Genomic DNA, 25,703 nt, shown 5'->3' with positions numbered 1-25,703 from the left:
TCATCCTTGCCATACTAATTATTTCATTCTTAAATAGTTCTGTCATTCCTTAACTGAAAATTAGAGCACTTGCTGTAATTTTCATAGCAAGGTTATCAATTCAATCTTGCAGTAGTTTGTAACTCCAGGAAGCTGGCTACCCTGTTTCATCCCTTTCTAAATCTGCACAATAAGCTAATCGACCTAGGTAATTTCTGTTTTCTTAGATCACAGCCTCTGATTCAGTGAGATTTGGCCTCTTTACAGCTGGAACAGATTTCTGAACACTAAATATAGCCCCAAAGTTGTCAAATAGTGGCGTTTAATACCAGACCACTGCCATCAGGGTCCTTCCATCCAGGAACTACCTCAGCTGTTGCCTTTTGTTCTGAAGACCTGAACCACTTGTCAAGCCTGTTAATGTTTATATGCAAGGTAACAAGCCACAGTCAGTTTTTGAGAAGTCTGTTTCTCCAGACTCTCCCCATCATAGGCATGGTCAAAGATTAAGATCTGAAATATGAAGTTTGTTGTGCAATTGTTTGAATTCATCTGGTAATCTAGTTAGTAATCTGGTCTATCTGGCATGATAGTCTTAGTTCATCTTAATAAACATAGGTTATCAGTAGATAAATAATTACCATCACTATAGTAGACTTTAATGTGTATGTTCAGCTTTATTGGGTCATAAATGATTAAAACATGTATCTATAAGATTTATTTTTCTCATGTAACAGTATGTCTTTGTTTTAGTATACCGTTTTACAAATGACATCATATCCACCATCCCCATTTAACCTATGTGTGTTCGTGTGTTGTGCTAATTTTGAAAATTATGTTTTGACAGCTGTAGCTGTGTGTGTTTGTAGATTACAAGGTGCTGTTTTGATTTTTAATACCATGCAGGATAATTAAATCATGCCAATTAACATTACCTCAAGTATTTAAGGTTTTGTTGTTGTTTTGTTTTTTGTTTGTTTTTTTGGTTTTTTGAAACAGGGTTTCTCTGTGTAGCTTTGGTGCCTTTCCTGGAATTCACTCTGTAGCCTAGGCTGGCCTGAAACTCACGGATATTCCTTGCCTCTGCCTCCCGAGTGCCTCGTGGGATTAAAGTTTTTTGTAATGATAGCATTTCAAGTGAACTCTCTTTTTTTTTTTTTTTTTTTTTTTTTTTTTTTTTTTTTTAACAGGTTTCTCTGTGTAGCTTTGCACTTTTCTGACTCACTTGTAGCCAGGTGGCTCGAACTCACAGAGATCGCCTGCCTCTCCCGAGTGCTGGAATTAAAGGCGTGCGCCACCACCGCCCGGCTTCAAGTGAACTCTCTTAATAGAACTGAAGTGTGTAGATTATTGGGAGCATGGTTATATTCATTATGCTGCATCATTGCTCAACATAAGTCAAGTAAGTCAAAAGTATTCCTCCTGTCTCTCTCACCCAAATGTGCCTTCTGTTTGTGTACTATATTCCATAATGGTGCTATTAAGTTACATCCTAACCAACAGTGTGCAATCATTTCCTTTCCTCCATGCCCTTGTCCATAATGCTATCTTTTGCCCTTTTAATAACTGCCATTCTAACATGTATGAGATGACATTTTTTTCTGATTTTAATTTACTTTTCCCCAATGATTAGAGATGATGAGCTTCCCCGATCCCCTGTATCTGTTAGCCACTCCTGCATTTTGTTTTGAGAAATGTCTATTTACGTCCTTTGCCCACTTCTTACTGATTTTTTTTGATCCATTTATGTAGTTATTTGTGCTCTTTATCTGAATTAACTTCTTCTTAGGTGCATAGTTTGCAAACATAATCCGAATCTGTAGGTTCTCTTCACTCTGCTTATCATTCATTTGTTTTGATTCTAATCCCATTTGTGCTGGTTATTTTCTGTCAACTTGGCACAAACTAGAGTCATCTGGGAAGGGGGAACTCAACTGAGGAATTGCCTCCAGCTAACGGGGTCAGGAAATGACTATGGGGGCATTTTCTTGACTATTGATTGATGTAGGAGGGCCCAGCCCATGTCAGGCAGTACCATCTCTAGGTAGATAGGTTGTGGCATAAAAAAGTACCTGAGCAAGTCAGAGAGAGTGGCCAGGAAGCAGCAGTCCTCCATAGTCTCTACTCCAGACCCATCTCCAGGTTTCTATTTGAGTTCCTGCTTTGGCTTCCATCAGTGATGGACTGTAAACTGTAGGATGAAACAGATCCTTTCCTTCCCATGTTGCTTTTTGGTTATGCTGTTTATCATAGCAACAAAAAAGAAGCCAAGGCCCCATTTGTCTATATTTGCTTTCTTTTTTCCCTGTGATTTTGAATAGTAAGTTTAAAAAAATCACTGTATGGCCAGTGTTGTGTGGCTGTTCATTTTATTTTTGTCTAGTTTTTATTAAGTTACAGGGATCATGCTTAAATATGCATTCATACTGAATTGATTGAATATATGGTATACTGATAAAAACAATTTTGCTAGCATATATTTAAGAACATGTTCTCACTGTATGTTTGTGGAGCTGTTGTCAAAAATAAAATGAATGTGGATGTGTGAATTCATTTTCATTTCTAGGCTCTCTATTCTGCTACATTCAGTGAATTTGTTATTTGTCTATTTTTATGGAAGTACCATACCGTTTTAATTACTATTAATTTTAGTATAGATTGAAATCAGGTGCCTCCTACTTGGTTCATTTTGCTCATAACTGCCTTGGATTTACTTATTTATTTTGAGACAGAATCTTACTGCATACATAGCTCAGTCTGGTAAGGAAAGCACTGTGCAGACCATGCTAGTCTTAAATTGACTTAAATAGTCTTCCTGTCTCATCCTCCCAAATACTGGGAATATATGAATGCTCACAGAAGCCAATTGGTGTTGGTATTGGTCACTTGGTGGTGGTTTCATATGAATTTTTGATCTTTTTCTATTTTATGAAAAATGTTAGTAGAATTTTGGTGGGAAGTAATTTGAATCTATAGATGGCTTCAAATGGTGTGGGCTTTTAAGAAATTCTTCTACTTTATAGATAGGTGATGTATTTTTATGTGTTTGTTTCTCTTTAAATTTCTCTTATTAATGATTTATAGTTTCAATATAGATTATTCCCTCAGCTAAATGATTTCCTATTTCACTTTTCATAGCCATTATAAATGATATAATTATATATTCTTTTCCAAAATCTTCAGTGTTTATAAATGTAAATGCTAGTGATTTTTTTCATGTTAAATTTGAATTCTACAATTTTATGAAATTTTCTGTATTAGTTCCAAGGTTGGGTAGGACCTTGAGGATTTTCTGTATAGTAGAAGGAAAGATTTATGAGGCACACTTCTCTTTAGAAAGATATCTTTGGTGCTTCAATGTTGATTTCTCATAAAAGGGATCAGATATCCATGGATGGCTGGAGATAACATATTTTTTTACATAAAATGGTTTCCTTATCTAAGTCCCCTTAAGCAGAGAGTCATTTTCAATGATGGAAATTGAGCTACTTAAGAAAAACAATGCAATTTCTCATTGTTATTCTCCAACATGTCATTCAGACAAATAATTTTCTTCAGGTGCCACAAGATAAGAAAAAAATGTGAATGTGAAAAATCTTTTTAAAACAAAAAAAAAGTGTTTCATTTGAAGCTAATTTCCTCATTAATGAACTCTGCTAGCATCATGTGTCTGCCATTTTTATTCGTTCTAAACCTAAATTATTGCTTCTTAACTTTTTCTTTCTGTAATGTAGAAGAAAAATGGCTCATTATAAATTATCCTTTGGACAGGAAACATAGATACTAATTGTCTAGATTTGTTGTTGTTGCATTAACCACTTATGATGTCTGCAAAAATATTTTAGCTGTTTGAAAAATACCTCTGAATATTCTTGTCAAAATTATATGGCTGAAACATCATTTGTTTATTCTGATTGAGATTGTGTCCACATGAGATCATCATTGCAGGGTTTGGTTTTACATGGTTCTTATTCTTCATACATTGATAAACAAGTTAGACATAGCTCAGAAAAAATACACCACATGGTAATTGTGTTATTGCACATTCTAGAATCAGGAAAATTACAAGATTTGTATTTTAGAATATTTCAAGTAGTATGTAACAGATGCAAGTCAACTAACTCTTTCTAGGATCATTTTTTAAGACATAGACAAATAGTTTTTGGTTGCCCATGATTCAGCTAAACAACAATCAATAAAAGACAAATAAAAAGCTCATCATATACCACATCATCAAAAATGATGAAGGGATTAGAGACAAACATGGAGAAAGATATGTCAGTTTTGCACAGTAAAAATTTTATAACATTCCCTGGAGAAATTGTAATCCCAATTGAAATCCTCAAAATATTTTTTTTTAGAAATGTACAGGCTAATTTTAAAATTATAATTAAAATACAAAAAAACCTAACAGGGTTAAAGAGCCCAGGAAAGAAAGAGTAAAGTTGGAGACTAATCCTACTGACCCTCCTTGTGCCTTAAAGCAACAATAAACAAGACAGCCTGTTCTAAAGATAAGATACACAAATAGATCTGGGAACACAATGAGGGGTCCAGAAGCTAACCACCATGCCAGTCAGTTTTGCTAAGACAAATACCATAGACAGGTAGCTTAGCCAGAAATGAATAAACGTACTTATAGTTGTGAGGACTGTACATATGAAATCAGGGCCATCATTGTCACGTTCTAGTGACATCTTTTGTGGTTGCTGCATTTTTGGTATGTGCAGTTAGAGTGGGTGATTGCAGCTCTGGGTATCTCTTTTTACAAGAGTTGCAGTTCCAAGATGTGGGTCCCCGTCAAACAGCCTCCTCACCCAAAGCCAAGTGTCTCCGAAGCCTCCATTTCCAAAATACCATGAGCTTGAGAGTTTCTATATATGATTTTTAGTCAACACAATTCCATTCATAGCATTTGCCAATTGATTGTCAACAAAGATTCAAAGCCAATTTCTTCCAAAAACGTTAGCCGTTTCCCACAAATGATGTTGACACCATTAGATAGATAGATAGACAGACAGACAGACAGACAGACAGATAGATAGATAGATAGATAGATAGATAGATAGATAAACTTGGATCCATAACATGCATCTCTCACACAATATACAAAAAATTAAAATTATTTACATGTCTAAATATCAACTTCAATTTAATAAATTTTTAAGATAAAGAAAATTATTATAAATTTGTTAAACTTTGGTTAGGTTAAACATTTCCTTAGTGGGTGGTGCATGCCTTTAATCTCAGCACTCGGGAGGCAGAAGCAAGTGGGTCTCTGAGTTCAAGACCAGCCTGGTCTGCAGAACAAGTTCCAAGACAGCCAGGGTTACATAGAGAAATCCTGTTTTGGGGGGAAAAAAAAGAAGTTTTCTTAGATAATGACACTACATCATGATTTGTTGCTGGAGGACTTCTCTCCAGGTTCCACCAAGCCCCGCAGTCCCACAATCCATGTATAAAATAATCACTCAGACACTTATATTATTTATAAACTGTATGGCCGTGGCAGGCTTCTTGCTAACTGTTCTTATATCTTAAATTAACCCATTTCTATAAATCTATACCTTGCCACGTGGCTGGTGGCTTACCAGCATCTTTACATGCTGCTTGTCCTGGCGGTGGCTGCAGTGTCTCTCCCCCTTCTTCCTGTTTCCCCAATTCTCCTATCTCCTTGTCCTGCCTATACTTCCTGTCTGGTCACTGGCCATCAGTGTTTTATTTATATAGTGATATCCACAGCATGATTCTTTAGAGAAAGAAAGGTGATTAATTAGATGTCATTAAAGCTATAAGAGCTTCTAGGAGGTAGGCAGGTAGCTTAGTGATAAAGCCTAGCATGACCACCCTCAATTCAAACCCTAGCACCAAAAAACAAAAATCCATTTTGTGAAAGCCACTGTCAATTATGAAAATAAAAGATGCTCTTAAACTGGAGAAAATATTTGCAATCACATACCCGAGAAAGGAATTTGTTCCTAGTTTTCCAAACTCTTAAATATCAACAATGAGAAAGCTAATAGCTCAATGTTTTTAAATGAGTGAGTGATCTGAGCCCACAGTTTAGAAAACTGATTGCAAATTAGCATGGAAATATTAAAAATTATTTTAGAGAAATAAAAAACAAAACCAATGAAATAGTATCATACAAATATTAAAATGCAGCCAGGCAGTGGTGGTGCACGCCTTTAATCCCAGCACTCAGGAGGCAGAGGCAGGTGGATCTCTGTGAGTTTGAGGTCAGCCTGGTCTACAGAGTGAGTTCCAGGACAGGCTCCAAAACTACACAAAGAAACCCTGTCTCAAAAAAACCATAAAAAGTATTAAAATGCCTAAAATTAAAGCAGTTGTCCATACCACATTTTTTGGGGGGGTGTATAGTGCCATTACAACTTTCATATGCTTTTGATGGGAGTGTAATAAACTTGTACAATGACTACTTTCTGATGGGTGATGGTGCTCTGCATGCTGTGAAGGTGCATGTGCTCCCATTGGTTGATAAATAAAATTCTGTTTGGCCAGTATCCAGGAAGGAAGTATAGGCAGGATAAACAGACAAGGAGAATTCTGGGAAGAGAAGGCTGAGTCAGGAGTCGCCAGCCAGACACAGAGGAAGCAAGATGTGAAGGCAGAACTGAGAAAAGGTACCAAGCCACATGGCTAAACATAAATAAGAATTATGGATTAATTTAAGTGTAAGATCTAGCTAGCAAGAAGCCTGAGCCATTAGGCCAAACAGTTTTAATTAATATAAGCTTCTGTGTGTTTACTTGGGTCTAAGCAGCTGTAGGACTGATGGGTGAGAGAGATTTGTCCGGCCATGGCCCAGGTGGGACACAGGAAAACTTCAGCTACAGCTTTCTCCAAAATTTAAAACAAAAATATATTAAGTATATCACCTGCCATCCAATCCACTCATTGCCAATTCTAGGTATTTAAGCAAAAGCTTATGTCTACACAAACATTTGCACACAAGCAAATTTTGTTCTTAGTAGCAAATGGCCTCATATTTGAAACAACTTAAACATTCATCAGTAAATGAATAGATAAATTGTGGTATAACCATACAATGAAATAATACTCAGCAGTAAAATGAATGAAGTATTAATATACTCTACAACTTAGATGTCTATTAAAATAATTGTAATGAATGAAAGAGGCCAATTAAAAGAGAGTATCTATTGTGTAATTCCATTATATATAATTCTAAAAGGTACTAATTAATTGGTAGATAAACAAAGCACACTCCAAATACACATGGGGATAGGAGTTGACATAAAGTAGATCTTATAAAGAGATAATGGGAAAGCTTTGGGGTGATGCATATGTTCATTATACTGAGTTTGTATTAATTAGAGTATCTACAAATGTCAATGGTCTTCACTTTGTGCTCTTCAAATATGTACAGTTTACATGCATCAGACTTCATTATTAAAACATTAAATTTTATTTAAAATCTTAATGGTATCTTGAGGTAATCAAGCATGTATAAGGGAACTAACTCCTCTGCGGCTCATTAACCACCACTACTTCTACTATTGTATGCACAGGAGTCTTGGAAATCTCTCATTATGAAACTACAGTCCTAACTAAGAAATTTAATTGAAAAGATTAATTTTTCTGGAGTAATAATTTTGAATATCTTTATGGGGTAAATCACAACTATATGAAATATGTAATACATATGTAACAGATATGTACTTAAGATAACATATAATTATTTATATGATTTATATTATATATATCAATACAAAAATTTTTGTAGCTATTACAAATATAATTAATTTCTTGATTTCTTTGTCATAGGTTCATTACTGGTGCATAAAAATGCTACTCTTTTTTATATAGAGACTTTGTGTCATTAATTTTTTATGTTTATCAGTTCCAACAGGTACTTGATGTAATATTAAGTTTTTACAAAAGTAATGACATCTGCAGGTATGGGTAATGACTTCCAGTTGTAATTCGGATGACCTTTACTTCCTTCTCTAACCTGATTGGCTCAGTAAGTTTAAAAATATGCGTAGCTTCAACTTTGCCCCAGCCCTGGTTCTCCACATCACAAGTTAGATGTAATCATGAAAGAAGTGAGAGTTTTACATGTCCTCCTTCCCCTTTAGGAAGAATATGTCTGTCTGTCTCACATTCTAGGCTTTTCTGTGTTAAAAGCTTGTCCTATGGAGCATCATGGGTCCTTTGACATTTTCTAGAATGTTCTTATGTGTCTGTGCTGAATATCTTCAGTATCAGTTGAAAACCACTGCTTACTACCCAGCTCTCTCTCCTCCTTTCCCTTCTCCTTCCCTCCACTCCTCCCTTCCCCTCTGTTACATGAATTGCTAAAGGGTCTTAATAAAAAACCTGGAGCCAGATATTGGGGTGAAAGCTGAAAGATCAGAGAGTCAGACCAGACAGCCACTAGTTCTTACCCTTATGAAATCCTCCACTGAAAGAGAGAGACTTCCTGTTTACTCATGCCTTATATACCATTCTGTGCCCTGAATCTTTCTTACTTCCTAGTGCTGGGATTAAAGGTGTGCACCATGCCTGGCTCTGTTTCCAGTGTGGCCTTGAGCTCACAGAGATCTGGATGGATCTCTGTCTCCCAAACGCTAGGATTAAAGGCATGTGCTACCACTGCCTGGCCTCTATGTTTAATATAGTGGCTGGTTTTGTCCTCTGATCCCCAGGCAAGCTTTATTGGGGTGCACAATATATTACCACACCCCTCTCCTTCCTCTTCCTCCTTCTGTCCACCCTCCCTCCCTACTCCACATCATCCTTGCTACACTCTTACTTTCCATATGGGAAAACATATTAGTTTGAAAAGGAATTTTTCAATAAACATTACATGAGAAGAATACAGTTGTTTTTTTTCAACTCACACTATGCACTTACTTCCTTAGAAATATGACTTTCCCATCCTGGAGAACTAAGTTTTTTTCCTTTAAACTTTTAAATTTTTACCACCAAACAAAAACTGTGCATAAAGTTTGTGTACTTTAAATTAACATTAGGATTTTTTAAATTTTTCCAATAATAATACATTATTTTTCATGTGTATGAGGACAATATAAAAGGTGTGCTTCTAGGTTTCCAGACCTATCTACTCCAGAATAAAAATGACTTTGTTTCATGGAAATTAACATATTTCCTATGAAGCCCTCCTGATAGTTTGTAACTTTATCCCTTCCTGTATACATTATTCTGTGTACTACTGTGAGCCAACTATTACCACCATGTCCCTATGTGTATGTGACCAGTAATGAGACCATTGATCCACTTCCCACATACATAAGACTTCCATATTTCACATTTAGTTTTGATATTTTCTGTTCTTACCTTTATTAGAAACAGTATACCTTATTCTGTAACTGAAACATAAAATCTCTTCTAGTAATGCTGCTCAGTCAAATTATTTTGTTTAAAAAAAGATTAAGTGTGAAAATTGGAAATCATTTGTAAGCAGCTGATGAGGTGGCTTGTAATTTTAATTTTATTATTCCTTCCATAATTCAGAGCAGACTATGGGTCTCTCTCCTAAGAGTCAAATATACTAACAGAAAAATTCCACCGGACTACAGCCTTCAGGGAAAATGGTCGGTCTTTCACCAACACATCCCCTTCTGTGAGTTTTTCTGTTAAGACACTTGGATGCCCCGCGTCACCCAGGCTTGAGTTTTTAGGACACTCTCTACGTGTCTTCTATGTGGTATAGCCCTGCCTCTTTCAACTTTGATCCTTCAATTTTATTGAAAGATTCTATAGTATTTCTCATTCATTCCCTTCTCTCTTCAATTATATTTTTTCACTGTGATTCAGATGTTTTCCTAACTTGTATTTCATGCCATTTAGATACAGTTTCATTTGAATGATATCCCAGTATATCAAACCACTACCTTCCTAGACCCAGGGAAAGTAGTGGCCCTGCCCTGGGCATCAGCTTTACCTTCAGGTCCCAGAGTCTACTCTCAGCTATGATTCTTTCCCAGTGAAAAGTGTTCTATTTTGTGCTAACTGCTGTGATAAACACCATGACTGAGGCACCTTGTAGAGGAATTTGGATTTATAGTTCCAGAAAGATTACAGTCCATCAAGGAGGAAGTATGGCATCAGGCAGCAGGCCCCAGGCCCAGGAAACTTAGAGCTCATATCTCCAAATGCAGACAGGAAGCAGTGGGGGTGAACAGGAAGCAGGACAGAACAGGTCAGAACTGTGTAATCTCAAAGCCTGCCCCCAGTGATGTACTTCCTGGCAACAATGCCACACCACCTACCCATACTCCACCCCCCCAAAGGGTGCCACTAACTGGCAACCAAGTGTTTGAATACCAGAGCCTGTGGGGGACATTTCTCATTCAAGCTACCACAGAATGAATCTTTGTAGTCAGATAGATATGTCTATCAGAGGCCTGCTCAGTTGCTTACTGACCATTCTGGAGGGACTGCAAGATCTAGGTCATCCTTATTCTTTCAAGATCTGGGATGGTTCCTTATCTGTCTTTCCTAGTAAATGCCTCTTTACCATTTCATATTGCATCTGACATTCATTTGTAAAGTCCTGTTTATCCTTCTTGGTATAGTTTGATTGAGTTCTCAATAATTTTTTTTTTACAATTATACAACCCAAAGTGACCCTTACCCATAAAGTCTTCAGCAGTATCCCATTTTTAAATACATACGAACTTTAGTATACTTTGAAGGAGTGTTGAATTACTATGTTGGATGTTTTAGTGCAAAAAGTTTGTAAGATGGTCCCAATTTTTGAGGATGGTCTCTGAAATGGGAGAGAGAGTTGTGATGAGCATCAGTTTCCATGGTATAATACTTCTGCCATGGCAATGAATGGGAAGATGGGAAGGGACGTGCAAATGTGTCAGACTTCTGGGATCATGGTCTCACAGTTTCTCTTGCTTGATACCCATAGTCCAACTTGTAAAAAAGAAATGCTATATTCTTTCCTCTGCCTTAGACTTTTTACATTCCACCTTTCTGTCTATCCCACAGACAAGCACTTAATGGTACTTAGAATTTTCCACTGCTAATATATTCTATAACAAATAATGAGAAGGTATCTCAGATTTTTTAAAACATCAATTTTAGCTGTTCTTTTAATGTAACTTTTCCTCTAAAATGTAATTCTTAATGAAATGAAAGGATGAATTACTTGAGAATGACAGTGTTATTGTTGTTATGGCAAATAAAACATATATCTGCTAGAGATACAGTATATGTCAAATATTTGCAACAAAATACATGTCATCTGGACTTAATTTTGAGTCATATAGTGGGGTGGTGAGCATGTAGAGATGTATAAAATGAGAGTGTTCAGAAATTGATCATCATTGAAACTTAACAAATATACTATCATTTGTTCTGTTTTTTCTCTTTCTCTGTATATATTTAAATATCCATAACACATTATGATTAAACCACCCTAATCTTCTTAGCTTGAGACTACTTGCCACAAGCTAAACTTTTATAAAAATAACTAAAATTATTTTTTTGCTATTATAAATTTACACTAAATCTAACATAGTGTATTAGAAGTTGACTCTAAATAGTTATTGTTTGGAACCATTTATACAATCACTTCTCTAATGGAAAAAGTACTGTAGCATTGACTAAGAAATAACAAGGAAATTCTAAGAAACCAAATAATCTAGAAAACATCAAACAGGCTCACATTATATATATATTTGGTTTTTTGAGACAGGGTTTCTCTGTGTAGCTTTGCGCCTTTCCTGGATCTTGCTCTGTAGGCCAGGCTGGCCTTGAACTCACAGAGATCCACCTGCCTCTGCCTCCTGAGTGCTGGGATTAAAGGCATGCACCACCATCACCCAGCTTCACATTATATTTTATAAAAATTATTTCTCAGGTTAAAGAATGCCAGAGGATGCTTTTTTTTTTTTTTTTTTTAACAATTTCATGTTTAAATAATTAACTTAAAGATGATTAATCAGGAAACTACTTACGTGAGATTGCCACTTTGAATTATTTCACAGAAGTGGCTGACTGACAAATTCAGAGGTAAGATTAATGAGAGGAAAGAATAAAACAAACCCATGTTTTCAGTGGCTGCTCACATCTTGTCAGAATGTTTTGTCTAAAGAACTCTGAGATAGATGTGAAATAACCCAGGAAATTAGATGTGGATTTATTAGATGTGTTAAACTTGGGTGTAAAGAATATGTTCTAGTCTAGTGATATTAGTAAATACACCTGCAGGCATAAAGAAGCAAGCATGTCTACAGGAGGTGACCATCAAGCAAACAGTGAAACAAAAGCCTTTTGTTGCTTATTTTTTTCTGGCTGGGCTGAATTTTAAATTGTCATTTTATTTTTTGAATCCAAGTTTAGATGAGTACTCAATAATGGAATCTTGTCTGTCCCTGATGGGTTGTGAAGAACGTTGTTGAAGGAATGTGGAAAGGATTCTGTTTGAAGACATTGTCTACAGAAATGGTTGGTTTAGAATACCAGCTGATGAGCACGATGAAATGGAGCATGGCGGGGACATACATCTCACTCAGTGTAATGATTGCTGCACAAGCTTGAGACCCGAGTTCTGTCACCAGAGCCCAGGTGAAAGGTTAGCAGTGACACCTCCCACTTGTCATTCCAGCATCAGAGTAGGCAGCGACAGGCAAATCCCTGGGCTCACTCGCTAGCCAGCCAGTCCAGTCCAGTTGACAAGTTCTAGGCCACTGAGAACAACACTGGTTCAGATGACAAAGTGGATGATAACCTGAGGAACAGCACTCAGAGTCGACTTCTGGCCTCTATACTTGTTTCCACACAAGTGCACCTAAACCTAGGCACACAAAATAATTAATAAACAAACAAACCAATAAACAAATAAGTAATAACATTTGCTATAATACCTAAAAAATGAATTTCATTTACTAAATGCAATAAAACTAAAGCCTGTGTATGTAAGATGCCTTCTAGGCAAAAGAGATGAAAGATGAACAGTTCCAAATTTGTTACATCTGTTGTGCTTTTCAAATTTTTATCAAAAAAGAATATCAGATTGTATTTGACTTCAAATTTGAAAGGTTCACTTTTCTGGGATTCTGCTGCATCTCTTTCAGAGTTCTCTTTGTTTCAGATTAGTATATAAGTAGCAAGATTGATGCAGAAGGCACTTCCCTGTTGCTTTTTCAGTTGGGACATTTTGCCACAGTTGGTGCTTGATCATCTTTCTCCCCTTTAACACATTGGTATATATGCGTTTATACTTTTTTGATGATATAATTATTTTTCTGTACCATGTGACTGTAATTTGAGCATTAGTATATTCTATTGCTCCTAAAACCCCCAATGTGTATCTATTAAGAATAAGGATATGTACTTATGCATGTGTGAATAGTTACCAAATTCAAGAAATTTGACATAGATATAATATCTCACTTTTGGAGCCACTTAATTTGGGTCAGTCTGATATTCTTTCATGGATAGGTACTTTTGATTTAAGAACCATACACAGAATATTATATGAGTAACATTTTGATCCTATGGGTGTCATACACAAGAGAAAACACACATCTGTCCTTTCTTGGTGATGTTAATTCGCTTTAGATCACTCAGTTGTAAAGTTGTTCCTCTTCTCCACTGAAGAGTATGGGACACGATTTCCCTTGTAGCAATAGAGTGTCTACAGAAATCTGGTATGGCTCCTCCGCCGAGCTAGCTTGTCTCCTGAGTCAGCATTCATTGGTCCCATCTTCCGTGAGATGGCAGGAAACCGTCCTTTCAGTGTGCCTCCACTTGTTCATCGCCGTCAGCTTCCAGATATCACTTCTCTCAGTGTGTGCTCATTGCTTTGACCTTCAGGTCGGAACAGCCATGACTTTTCCATTCAGTCACACCATTAAGTAGGTGTGGCCCATCCATTTAGCCTCGCTCCAGCGACTGTTTGACGTGACTCACATTATTTCTTACAGTGCATAATGTGCTAGGTTCCTTTTTAATATTGTTGCCTCATTTTCTTCTTTAGGAGTCCTGCTTCCTTTTATATAGAATGATACAAAGTGCTAAGAGCCACATATGGCATATGTTCTCATTTACTGAATAAAAATAGGAAATCTAGACCTGTATATTTTTTATCTGTGTGAGGTATGTGTGTTATTTATTTATTAATTTGGTTTTTTCCTAAGTGCTAGTGTAATCAGCATCTAGTACCTATAAGATATATAAATTGATAGAGTTGAATTAAAAAAAACCAGCAACTAACAGTAGTAGTAGAAATAGAATAATAAAAAACACAATACCATAATTATGAAAAATGCATTTTATATTTCATTGTTTTCTAACCTTATTTTCTTGAGCTAACAATTTTCAGCAATAGACTGAAAAACTCTTTTTAAGATGCTTTAAACTGAGATCTTTAGATTTTTTCTACATCTTTCCACTTGTCCATTTCAGAGTATTCTTAAATGTGACAATATCTTTATGATGACTGAAAGATCATACAAAATATACCATAAGTGATCAGAGTCACTATTTTCATTATGAGAGGGAATTTACAAAAGAATGGAGAAGGAAATATGGATTAGAAGCAGAGATATTAACAGATGGGTGGATGGGTAGATGACATATATAGAACAAGCATGAGTACATTTCTTTTTTTGTTTGTTTTTTGTTTTTGTTTTTTTGAGACAGGGTTTCTCTGTGTGGCTTTGCGCCTTTCCTGAAACTCACTTGGTAGCCCAGGCTGGCCTCGAACTCACAGAGAACTGCCTGCCTCTGCCTCCCGAGTGCTGGGATTAAAGGCATGCGCCACCACTGCCCAGCTTGAGTACATTTCTATATATAGGTTAAGATGTATACATATAGATGGGTATATGTGTGTATACTCATGCACACATATATAATATGTATAATATTGTGTTCACTAAGGAGAAGTAATAACATATTCTCTACCAATGCCCAGATCTTGGTTTCAAATATCATTTTAAGTAAGAGAAAGTAAAGCTCTTTGGAGGAATGAATGACTCTCCAGCCAATGAAGAAAGATACAGGATGATCTTCAAACATCATAAAAGCAAATACTTTGAAAAAAAAACCAAGCAAACGAGGTACTGGGGATAGAGCTGGAAATAATTATTATGAGTAAGGTAACCCAGACGCTGAAAGACAAATGGTACATATTTTCCCTTATATGAGGATGCTAGTTTTGAATCTTTAGTTATGTGGGTTTAAAATGTGATACCCATAAAAGAACACTAATAATAGGCAGTGTGTGTGTGTGTGTGTGGGATATTTCAAGAGAAGAGGATAGAACACATGTACTATGAAGGTTTTAAAAAGTGAAAATGCAACAGGAAGGGTTGAATGGAATAGAAGATAGCAGGGAAGGGTAGAGGACATAGCATTGGGAAGGATATCTAACACTGAAAACCTTTGAAAATGCCACAGGGAAAACTGCTACTGTAGAACACACACACACACACACACACTCGCACGGGGGTGGGTGATATAAGGGGTTTAATGAAGTTACCCTGTAACAGGATAACAGTTCCTCACCCAGATACCATATCTATCATATTTGATACCATAGGCTATCAAATAAAAACCCCAGTATGGGTTACCACCTCAGTAATCCATAGTTCTCCTCAAATATTCCAGGCAATTGCCAATGCTCTTGCATACTTCCCAGATCTTGATGGTAAGACCCTAATGCAGAAGGTATCATATACTTGAGTCATAGAACATGGAAAAAAATCAAGCCAGTAGTGACCTGGAAGCCTCATCCCAATCAGCTGCTTTCATACTTCTAGAAGGTACTATGTATTCAGAGGAGAAAGTCATTGTAATTCTTATCTAGCTCTGAACCCTGAGAGATGAAATAATGACCAGCATATGGAGATATGCCTACTGGTGCCATAGTGGCACCACTGTTATGTGAGGAACCACCCATATTCTGATTGGCTTTGAAGCCCAATTTATTCTTTTTTTTTTTTTTTTTTTTTTTTTTTTTTTTTTTTGGTTTTTCGAGACAGGGTTTCTCTGCGTAGCTTTGCGCTTTCCTGGAGCTCACTTGTAGCCAGGCTGCCTCGAACTCACAGAGATCCGCCTGGCTCTGCTTCCCGAGTGCTGGGATTAAAGGCGTGCGCCACCACCGCCCGGCTGAAGCCCAATTTATTCTACGTGGTGGAACCCATGTCTGGGACTGTTTATTGGATAAGTCATAGGCCTTAGGAAGAACCAAATGCTATTATTCCACTCAATGAACATAGTAATAAACTGCCCCCAAGTTCTTAACTTGTAAGTTAATGCATCTTGCAACCCTTATCAAAGAAGCCTTTTGTGCAGTCGATGGTAACGAATACGGAGACTGGCAACCAGTCAATATGCAGAGAGAAAGCAGTTAGTCAGATCCTAGCTTTAAATGCGACATCTATATTGCACTTTCCCCCTCAGGGCTCAGGAGTCATCATGGAAGATGGAATGGAATGACTGTAAGAGACAGAGGAAGCAGACATCTGTAGCAAAACAACTGTTGCCACACACAACAGTGCTGCTGCAAACATGAACTCACAATGGTTGTGACTGTAGGCACAAGATTTGCTCAAAATCAAACCAGCCAAAATCCCAGAATGGTTGGGGGAGGGAGGCTCACAAATTTCCACCTTTATTTGAGGAGCTGTTGGTCATTGATGGCACCTGAGAGAAAAAGAGATCAGGGATGCAGACCCTGAGGGTCTACCATGTTTCAATGGATGGTTCTACACCTATGTACAAACAGGAAGAACTAAATGTATGTATTTAAAAATTGAAAGACAGGCTGGCAGCAGTGGTGCATGCCTTTAATGCCAGCACTCGGGAGGCAGAGGCAGGCTAATCTCTGTGAGTTCCAGGGCCAGTCAGGGTTACAGAGAAACCCTGTCTCAAAAAAGAAAGGAAGGAAGGAAGGAAGGAAGGAAGGAGGGAAGGAAGGAAGGAAGGAAGGAAGGAAGGAAGAAAGAAAGGAAAAAAAGAAAGAAAGAAAGAAAGAAAGAGAGAAAGAAAGAAGACAGTATGTAGAATTGGGAGTGAAAAGTGGTGATGGGGATAAGAGAGGCATTAAAAGGAGGGAATGGTGAAGTAGATTTGATCCAAATATATAATACGCCTGCATGTGTATTATCAAATGTTTTTAAAAACACATACCTCTAAAATTGACACAAGAGCCAACATACAAGGCTCCTGGTATACAAATGGAGAATAATCTTGTAGCAAGTAATTTTGTAGCAAAACAAATCATGATAACACTGGAATATAAACCAAGAAAATAAGTATTCACAAGTAAATGTGCATATAAATAATTGAACGAATGGGAAGAAGGGACAGCTGTTCTGTAGGATATTATAAACTAAATGTGAAAGAAGAGAGAACTACACAATGGCCATTAGGTCATCCAGATGATAATTGCTCCAGGCCAAACCCACTGAAGGTGGTTAAAATCAGTGAGATCCAAAACTGAAAGCAGACATTTTCAGTCTCAAACGATTTTCCTCAAAATGCTCATCACTAATTGAGGTGTTTGTTTTGCATATGTCTGCATAAACTGTGGAACAACTGTGTTCTGAGCACATGTGGTAGGTAATCACTAATTACAATGCCTTTTGCGTTGTGTCCTGTTAGGGCAGGCTCTCAGTTTTAGGGTTCCACTGGCTCATTACATAAAACTGATATCGGATCCTAAGTTGTGAACGGTTAATTGCTAAGTGGCAAAAAAGTTTGTTTTCACCTTCTGATAAAGTGTTTTAAAATAATGTTAGCATGTGAAGATGATGTTGTTTTCTATTGCTGCTTGATAAGGAGCCATGAGTCTGGGAGATTAAAAACAGCACTTGCTTACCCAGTGGTGTAGTTCCAAAGTAAGAATTACCTTTAGACGCTGGAGTTTTCAGGAGAATCACAGCCTGAAGGCTCTGGAATCTGGGGGAGAATCAGCTTCCAAAATCAGTGTTGCTGTTGGCAGAATCCATCTCCTGGAAACTGTAAAGCTCATTTTCTGTCTCCCAATTAATGTTCTTCAGCATTAAACAGCTTTATGTGCCTGTTGTTTTGTTTCGAATTTTTTTTTCTGCTTCGGGTTAGATGTTGCTCAGCTTTTCAAAGGTGAAGTGAGCAAGCTCACTTCATCTTCCTGTCTTATGATCAACCCTGTTACGTGACATGATCTTTCAGCCTATTCATGGATTCAGGGGACTCAGGGAAGGGCATCTTTGGGGAAACCACTTTAGGAATTCCACCTGTCATCATAACATTATTTTTAAGATTTAATGCTGTCTCTTAGTCACTTTTGTTCCTATCTGGTGGGCAGTTTAAATGTTTCCCCCCTGGACAGAATGACCTCATGTGCAACAACATGGCCCACCTCGATAACGCCTGTCAATGGGGCATGTGGTCTCAGGCTGGGTTGGATATGGCTTTATTTTGTAGAGAGCAGAATTTTAGCTACCTCACATTTAGGAGGTTGAGGGTGTAGTGTAGTGGGAGTCAATCTAGGAGAAGCTGGGGGAGGATGGGGGATAAAAATGCCCAAAATACATTGTATGAAATTATCATAGAATTAATAAAATATCTTTTAAAAGAAAGTAGTAAGGAAGCAATTTTTAACATATCACCATGAACTTTGACAGTTGGTTTATGGTGCATCAATCCCAAGCATGCAAAGTTGTTTTGTGAACGCCAATCAGATATTCACTTACTTCTTAGTATAATGGAAAAGCTTGCAGCAGTGAACCTAACTTGATGTAGCTGTAGACCTGTCGGACAAATGTTTCTCCTTCTTGATTACGAACGAGCCTGCCTGTGGCAACATGAGACTCTTAAATTAAATTCAGTTTCTTTTCTTCTTTGTTCTTCAAACATAAATGCAGATCAATTGGTCTTTCATTGCACCTCAGCTTCATCTCGAAGCAAGGAGGATTCAGACAGGGTTTGTGAGAGTGAGTGCATGTTTGGTTGTGGAAGCCAGAGGTTAATGTCAGGATTGCTTTTCCCATTCACTTCTTCACTTTACTTTCTTGACTCAGGATATCTCACTGAAGCTGAAGTTCAGTGTTCCGGCTAGATTGGCTAGCCAGCTAGACCCTTGGCTCTTCCAGTGTGTGCCCAGCCTCTGCCCAGCTCCGGGAAGTTCTGTACGTTCCCGGGATCTGAACTCAGGTCCTCCTGGGTGTGCAGCCAACACTCTACCCACCAAGCCTTCTCTCCAGCTCCCCAAAGACTGCATTCAAAAAGGTTGCTGAAAAATTCATTGTTGAAAAGATTGAGGAACTCAAAGCAGAATGTTGAGCCAACTCATAAATAAAACAAACTGAAAATTCAGCTTCCGTGGCAAATATGGTTTTTCTCATGGGAGTTGCCTGCATAATTCTTTACTTGATGACTTTGCTTTAGAATTCATACAGGTCTGGAGTCTTTGCTTTGAATATAAACTACTAGCCCTGAGAGAGTGAATAGGCATATAGACTCACTTTCTCTTCTGTAAAATTAGGTGATAAATAGTCTTAGTATTTAAGTGGATGTTCAAGATGATCTGGGATAAACACAATTATTGGGAATTTCCTGTCACATATTTAAATATTATTGTGAGGAAATGACAGCAACTGTTACTTTACTATCATAATAATGACTTGGTTTGAGGAAATTCATCTTCAAATAAACCTTTGAGATGTACTGATGGAAGTAAATATACTTCTGAAACTCTCTTGGAAGTATCGGTGTGCCTAACTGCTCTCCTTAATTGCTTTTATTTGTCTATTAGCCAAAGCAAGCAATTTGAAAGTGAAATAAACTCAACCTGGCTCTTGTAGCTTAGGGAGCATTAATATTGCATATGAAAACATATTATGTTTTAGAATCAATAGATGACAAGAATGAAAAAGTGAAGTGACACCAAACCTTAAAAATGAAACGCAGCCCAACTTGCTGTACAGGGAAAGAAATTTCTATTTTACCTTTACAATTACCTCCAATCAGAGATGATTCTGTAATTACCTGACTCAAAGTAAAACACGTTAATGCCCACCTTATTCAGATGCTTCTGCTAAGTAATTTCCTTCTGTTTTGAATTATACAGATAATTATCTTTGTTTATTACTTCCATTTGTTAGTGTAGGCTTTTCCCTTGGGCTAGATCACACCAAAAAGGGGGGCTCTTTGCTGTAGCTTAGGGAACTCAGCCATTATTTGATTTGGGGGAAGATTTTCTAACCTATTAGAAATTAACATTTATAGTTTTAGACTCTAAAAATTATAGGCTCCACCTGAGAAATACGCTATAACCTAAAAATGTGCATATAGTCAAGGGATTTACAGACATTTCCCAAGCTGCTAACATAAACCAAATAGGAACCTGTGTCTCCAAAAGCCAATTTCTGCTATTTTCTAGCCAAATATGAAGAAATGTTACCTACTAAACCTTGAATGCATATTAAAAATTTATAAAGTCACAGAAATGGTGAAAATATATGCCTAAGGGACTATTACTTTAATATAGAGTAGATTCATAGAATGATTGTGTTGAATTGGTAGAAATATTCTCATAGTTTTATATGTTTAACCTATAATGTTTGCATACAATAAAAGATTTCAGATTCACTGTGGACCTCAAACCAAGTATGCTTAGCTAATTCATAAATACAATAAAACTCCAGTTTACATGGTAAGTGCTGGATTCCCAAGGGTACTCACTGTATGTGTAATTCTTCACATGTAAATGATAGGGTGACCTAGCTTTAGAATTTGTACAGATCGAGTCCTGTTTTGAATCCAAGCTACTAAACTTGTAGATATAGAACTTAATTTATTCAACTTATACAGTTCTATTACTAGTCATTACATAACTGTTCACCTCCTGATTGTTGATAATACCGCTAATATATTTTGTCATCAGCTATAGAATTAATTTCTTTCTTTGGCATTTTTATTTAACCAGTACAAATTAATGCATACTTACATCATTTGGTGTTTTCTCTCTCACATGCATACATCCCTCATCTGTATAAGCGCAATAATATCCTATTTCATCTATACCATGCCTGCTTAGATATTTAAGGAGACAACCAGTAAATCTTTTGCTTGCCTCAACAAAATCACATAGACTAGGTGGCTTAAAACTATAAATATTTATAGTCTCATAATTCTGAAGTCCTGTGGCAGCATAACCTATTCTGAAAGGACTGTCTTTCTGGGGTGTAGACAGCTGACTTCATGTGTGTGGTTTCGCAGCAGAAGGAAGAGGAAAACACAAGTTCTCATGTCTTTTCTTGTAAGGACACTAATCCTGTCAGAAGTTTTCCACTTAGGAGAACTCAATCCTACATGAATTCCTGAAACCTACCACCAGTATCATCCCCTTAACCACTAGGGCTTCAACACTAGTTTCGGAGAACCATGATGCCCTCAGGAGCAGCTACATTTGAGTTGGAGTCTGTTTTATTGGATTCAAACCCTTTGGCCCATTTAATACTTACATGTTGTCAGTATCTAAGGCTGTTGGTTCATTCTACCAGCACATTGTCTCACAGGCATGGAAGTCATTGCTCAGACCTGCACTTCCCCAGCCTTCTGCTCATCTCCTTTACTCATACTAGCCAGTTTTTCTTGAACATCCAGGACACTTTGGGTTTTTGCTCAGATATTTTCCCTGCCTGGAATAATCACCTTTGATCCATTTGCTTGCATGAATTACTCTTCTCCTTTAGATCTTGCCTCCTATCTTATCCTCTCAGTGAGACTAACTCTAATATCACATTTAATTTCTGTTCCCACATAACAAATCATTTTGCTTCTGGTCCCCCTTTTCTCTTTTTAAAATATTTTCCCCTTTGAATAGATTATATAATTTGACAATTTATTTTAGTTATTCATTGGCAAATCTCAGCTACCAAATGAGTATCAACCAGAGTATAAATGACATGAGGACTGAAGGCCAAGAACCATTGTCCCATTCCTTCATTACTACTTCCTAAATTTAGATAACAATATCAAAAATAGCCACTTAATGGATTTGAAATACTAAATGAATAAACCTAGTGTGCATTTATCTTTGAGACAGTTGTCCCATATAGTGGGGCTTTTCCTGGACAGATGTGAACAAACATCTATGCACCTCAGGACATTTTTACAAATACGTCTTCTTCTCTTGAACAACCCCATGCACTCATGGGCCAGGGTTTCCAGAGCCACGGTTTGCAGCTGATTGGAAACAGGTTCTCCTCTTTGTCCTGGTTCCCTTTCCTTTGATGCCTCTGCAGGCTTCTACATTTGTGATACTTGAAAATCACGTTTCTTTCTGTAGTAAGGGAAGTCCTCTGCTGGGTGGAATTAAACCCGATGGATTAAACTGACTCCCCCGAGTCCTGTGTGAAAGCAATAGAATGGTAGGAGTTTTAACTTTGTTTCTGGCTTCTTCCTTTCTACAGGATATCAGCAAAGTTGTTCCTCTCAATGCCTACTGTGATTTTACATTAATATATATTTTAAAATATATTAGTTTTTTTTTTTTATGTGTATGGGTATTTTGCCTACATGTGTGTCTGTGAACCACATATGTGCAGTGCCCATGGAGGCCAGAAGAGGGCATTAGATGCTCTAGAACAGGAGTTACAGAAGGTTGTGAGTCACCATATGGGTGCTGGGAATTGATCCTAAGTCCTCTGGAAGAACAGCCAGTGCTCTTAACTGCTGAGCTGTCTCTCCTGTCTCTGCATTCATAGTTTTAATTTATTATTTAAGAATTCTTTTACCAGAATACAGCGTGTCTTGATCAAATCCACCTCCTCCACTCTCCCCATTCTCCCTCCTATATCTAACCACCACCACTTCCCCCCAACCCCCCTGCACAAAGCCACAACTTCTTGTTCTCCTCTTTAAACCTCTGAGTCCACAAACTGCTACTTACTTATGCATGAGTATAGGGCCATCTACAGGAACGTGAACAGCCCATCAGGGGTCACATCCCTGAAGAAAACGGATTCCTTTTCCCCAACAGCCATCAATTATGAATAGCTCCTAAGCTAGGGGTAGAACTTTGCGAGTCTTTCCTGTCTCCATTCTGGAATTTTTATTGCTAGATCTTGTTCATGAAGTAACAGCTGCTGTGAGTTCATGAGTAAAAGAGTCTCATTATGTTCTGAAAACACTGTTTCCTCCACTACCTCTCGCTCTTATGGTCTTTCTGCCCATTGTCCATGATAATGCCTGAGTCTTATGGAGAGGATGTATTATACAGATGCCCCATATAAGACTGAGCACTCCAGTCTCTTAGTCTCTGTACATTGGCCAATTACTGGTTTCTGAATTAATCTCTTTGTACTACAAAAAGAAGCTTCTCTGATGAGGCTTGAGACCTGAATTAGTATATCGATATAAGGATAAGCATTTAGTTTATTACTATGTCCACTTAGCAGAATGACAGTAGATGGTTTTCCCCTAGGGCCTATGACCTACCTAGTCGCAGATTCTTCGCCCAGTTAACAAGCATGAGTTCTGTCTTGTAGACCAGGCCTTAAATTAAATCAAAAAGGTAGTTTGTTAACCCATTTCTGCTACCATAACATTACTATAGTACCAATTGGCATCTCTTGCCATGCTGGTTGTTATTATAATCACAGAGTTCATAGATATTAAGGTTCTTGATTACTTCTCTCCCCTGGGGATATAAATAGAACCTTCTGGCACTATGAATGTTGATCATTAGGGATGAAGCTTCCAGATCACTACCTACCAGATGGTTTCACCATGTTCTATGATTCATGAGTATGTGTCTTCATCAACAGTATCTTACCATCAAGTTGTAGAGGATAATCAGCAGAAATGGCAATATTCTATATTATTAGGAGGCCTATAGGAATTTGCACTAAGTTTATAACATGATCTTTACCAAGAAGTGCATATGCATATGCTCTTAATATGATCTATATATAATTTTATTTTTAATTTTAAATTGCAGTAGATTCATAGGAAAATTAAAATGAATTCCTTTTGGCTGTTGAATACCTAAAATAGAAAATTGATGTTTGTTCTGTGTCCTACTGTGATGTAGAATCATGAGTTTTTGTAGTTGTTAACCTATGCTTAATGACTTTTTGTTCTAGATTGGATGGAGTTAAAGATTTAGCTCCATTAGTTCTTAAAATGTTGGGGTAGATATTACTGTATACATTCTATAAATTAGGAAGTTAAGAATCAAGCTTATTAAACAAAATGGCTGAAAGTTAAAAAGCTAGAATGATACAGAATTAAAATTTGAATCTAGCGGTGGTGGCACACGCCTTTAATCCCAGCACTCGGGAGGCAGAGCCAGGTGGATCTCTATGAGTTCGAGGCCAGCCTGGGCTACCAAGTGAGCTCCAGGAAAGGCACAAAGCTACGCAGAGAAACCCTGTCTCAAAAAACCAAAAAAAAAAAAAAAAAAATTGAATCTAGCATGTAAAACATTCACATATCTATGTATTCTTTCCACTTGAGGAGGACAATTAGACCCATTTTAATGAATATTTAGCCACTAATTAATAACCTTTTGAGGTCTTTAAAATATACCTCTAGTGGATACTGACTTGTGTGGTTTCTTTGGAGAAAAGAGAGTAAGAATGGTTTCTAACAAATACTACTACTACCTGCCATTTTAGTTTATATAGAAGTTATTGAATGTTTGATTAAATTTCATTCACTAAAAGATTTTAGAGTTCTGCATTTATTTACTTAAGTATGAGGTTGGAGAAATGCGTTGGTATTTGCTTTGAATGTTTAATGATTCTGGAACAATTTTCATTAATAGGACAACCAAATTTAATCTGACTAATGCTATGATATCTTAGTTCAGTATTTGTTTTGATTTTTTTCTTTGCTATTCTGATCTTACACTTTATTCCTGGTATTTAATTAGATTAAGCTTGGTTCATTAACATCTTTTGCATACTAATTAATTCCCCAATAAAAGGGCTTTGTTTTCTTGTCAACTCTTTGATAAGATTAGGTATCATTGCATCCTAAAGCTAATTATTGTATTAATGGAGCAGTGCTTTTCATATGTCTAGTATCTGAATACTGATTACCAATGGTTTCAAAAGTGAAAGTGTAGTTGGAAGGGGCTTATGACTTGTATCACTAATTTTGGTGGTATTTAATCACCATAGAACATAAAGCTTGTAGTCTTGGAAAATAAACATAGAGCTTGTACAATATAAAACTATAAGATGTAGGTATTTTTACTTTTATTCACAGGTATAGATTGCTATAATATCAAAATGAAATCCAAAAATTTTGGTCTGATGTGAAAATTTTCAGCCTAGTAAACACACACACACACACACACACACACACACACACACACACACATATATATATATAATTGCAAAGAAGAACTATTTTAGAAGGTTAATTCAACAGACTAAAAACACTTTTTTTTTAAAAAAAGACAGTTTCTCTGCAGCCCTGGCTGTCCTGGAATTCACTTTGTAAACCAGGCTGGCCTCAAACTCAGAGATCTGCCTGCCGCTGCCTCCCAAGTGCTGGGAATAAAGGCATGCACCACCACTGCCTGGCTTAAAAACACTTATTTAATAACTTTGGCAATAATAAATTTAATTCAAGAAGATATCCCAACTGTATTGAGTTATTAAACTTTAAAGTTTACAGGATAGTGTATTTTGATATTCTTTGTTTTTTTTTTATAGAATAAGTTTCAACAACTTCCTATGATTAAATATTCATGAATG

General features: G+C 36.9%; 1 protein-coding gene across 1 annotated transcript in view; it reads left to right on the top strand.

Moving 5' to 3' along the window:
- Prkg1 (protein kinase cGMP-dependent 1) overlaps positions 1-25,703 on the top strand; it is a 1,109,494-nt gene that overhangs the window by 912,729 nt on the left and 171,062 nt on the right.

The sequence above is a fragment of the Peromyscus leucopus genome, chromosome 1, assembly GCF_004664715.2.
Source record: "Peromyscus leucopus breed LL Stock chromosome 1, UCI_PerLeu_2.1, whole genome shotgun sequence".
NCBI classification, from domain to species: domain Eukaryota; kingdom Metazoa; phylum Chordata; class Mammalia; order Rodentia; family Cricetidae; genus Peromyscus; species Peromyscus leucopus.
This window is presented reverse-complemented; position numbering and strand designations above follow the sequence as displayed.